Source organism: Bos mutus, chromosome 4 (assembly GCF_027580195.1).
Source record: "Bos mutus isolate GX-2022 chromosome 4, NWIPB_WYAK_1.1, whole genome shotgun sequence".
Lineage (NCBI taxonomy): Eukaryota > Metazoa > Chordata > Mammalia > Artiodactyla > Bovidae > Bos > Bos mutus.
The window spans coordinates 42,466,866-42,469,435 of record NC_091620.1 but is presented as its reverse complement, the minus strand read 5'-3'; the positions used below and the strand labels follow the sequence as shown (position 1 = coordinate 42,469,435).

Sequence of the window (2,570 nt, the reverse complement as noted above, 5' to 3'; positions counted from 1 at the left end):
TGAGAGGTGGCCCCTGCCTTCTGACTTGTGTCTAGTTCCAGTCACTACCCCAGTTTCTCAGAGGCACTGATGTTCCTGGGAGTCCTGGCTGGTCCTAAACCACCAGACATGTGTAATCCTGCCAAGAGGGAGGAGGTGATTCGAGTTCTATCTAGGAGATTGAGGAGTAGCCTGGGGGAAGTGGAGGATGCTCCCGACCACAGAATGTAGAACACAGGGCACTTAAGTTTTACCATATGAAGTTATTAGTTTCCAATCTATTAAAGTCACATTTAGAGGAAAATGATAAAACAGACTGTGGGGAAGCAGACTTAGAAATCTACACTGGGACTTCACTGGTGGCACAGTGAACAAGAATCTGCCTGCCAATGCAGGCAGGGGTCGTGGGTTCAATCCGTAGTCTGGGAAAATTCCACATGCCACAGAGCAACTAGGTTCACGTGCCAAAATTACTGAAACACTTGCACTCTAAGCCCGCAAGCCACAATTAGTTAAGGCTTGTGCAAAGCAGTGAAGACCAAGCACAGCCCCCTCCCAAACCCCTACAAATTAAAACAAAAGAAAATAAATCACTGTGAGCCACAGAGGTGGAAACGCAGATGTCCAAGCGCTACCTCTGACCCAGTGGGCCAGCCCTGCAGATTTCCCAGGTAAAAATAACTGGGCACAGGAACATTGCTTATAACAAACACAAAACTGGAAACAACCTAGATTCCCAGCCACAAGACACTTAATGCTTCCAGCTCATTTAAATTGGCGATCATTAAATGGGCTTCCCTGATGGCTCAGTGGGTAAAGAATCCACCCGCAATGCAGGAGATGAGGGTTCGATCCCTGGGTCTGGAAGATCCTCTGGAGGAAGAAATGGCAACCCACTCCAGTATTCTTGCCTGGAAAATCCATGGACAGAGGAGCCTGGCGGGCCACAGTCCATGGGGTCACAAAGAGTTGGACATGACTGAGTGATGAGAATGCCCACACATAAGATAACAATAAAAATATGGCGACAATAAAAATATGCCATGTAAAGTGTGGGGGGAAACTATTCATATTCAATATACTATATATAACTACATGCTCTAATTACAACATAAAAATAGATATGCATGTTGATAGAAACTAGAAGGGAACAAGAAAAATGAAAAGGAAAGATTATGTATAATTTTTTTCACTTTAAACTTCCTTTAATGTTTTAGGAAAGTTTTTTTTTTTTTGGAACGCTTCACGAATCTGCATGTCATCCTTGCGCAGGGGCCATGCTAATCTTCTCTGTATCGTTCCAATTTTAGTATATGTGCTGCCGAAGCGAGCACTTTAGGAAAGTTTTAATAGATGACACTTTAAAAATATTTCTATCTTCTGAACTAAAGCTTGTGTTCAACAAAGAAACAACTCAGTAGAAGGATAAGAAGGGGGATGTCTCATTTGCTAAACCCACTAGGCAGGCAGGAAAATACTGTTTGAGAAGAGAGAGAGAAAGTATAACCCCCTCCCTGGACCTGGAGCTTATCCCTTTTTACTCTGAAGACCGGAGAAGCCAGACTTTGGAAATAAAAGCACATTCAAGGCTCTGATCCATGGCTCTGCCTCTTGGTGTCAGGTTCCATTTTGGGGTAGATTCAGCTACAGCCGATGGCTTGGGAGCAGATGGTGAGGCAGAGTCTCCAACAGTGGGGACAGCCAGGATCAGGGCTAGAGAAAAACAGGGGTTGGTCTCAGCCACACAGAGTCTGAGATGGAGACAGGACAGGCAGCTCTATCCAGCGAGTGAGAGAATCCAACACAGGCAGAAGGTCAAGGGCTCTGGTGAGGACATGACCCATTGGAAAGCAGTGAGAGCTCAGAGTCCCTCAACACTCAAGGACAAGGTGTGACGGGCCACTGGGACCCCAAAGGGGTGGCAGTGGGAGGTGATCAGGGCAGGAGCACAAATAATTGTGTTAAAAATGTATACAGAACTCCTAGCCCAATGGAAATGTAGACAAAAACCACAAACAGGCATTTCACCAACAAGAAAACACCTAGAGCCAACAAGCACACAAAGAGATGCCTGGCCTCCTTGGTTTTCTGTTGTTGCCGATTGTATGTTTTTAAAACTTTTATTTTGTACCGGGATATAGCTGATTAACAACGCTGTGACAGTTTCAGGAGAACAGAGAAGGGACTCAGCCATATATACACACTCATCCATTCTCCCCCAAATTCCCCTCCCATCCAGGCTGTCACATGACATTGAGCAGAGTTCCATGCGCTATATAGTAGGTCCTTGTTGGTAATCCACTTTAAATACAGCAGTGTGTACACACCCATCCCAAACTCCCTAACTATCCCTCCTCCTCTTCCTTCCCCTGCTCCAGCAACCATAAGTTTGTTCTCTAAGTCTGTGAGTCTTTGTTTTGTAAGTAAGTTCATTTGTATCGTTTCTTTTTAGATTCCACATATAAGGGATGTGATACAATATTTCTCCTTCTCTGTCTGACTTACTTCATTCAGTTTGACAATCTCCAGGTCATCCATTTTGCTGCAAATGGCATTATTTCATCCTTTTTAATGGCTGAGTAATATCCATT

The 2,570-nt window shown here is 44.5% G+C and overlaps 1 non-coding gene across 1 annotated transcript; it reads right to left on the bottom strand.

Moving 5' to 3' along the window:
- Positions 1–1,206: 1,206 nt before the first annotated feature.
- On the bottom strand, positions 1,207–1,313 carry LOC138987703 (U6 spliceosomal RNA). The gene has a single exon (XR_011464083.1). It is a non-coding gene; the product is annotated as a U6 spliceosomal RNA (small nuclear RNA).
- Between the last annotated feature and the right edge of the window lie 1,257 nt (positions 1,314–2,570).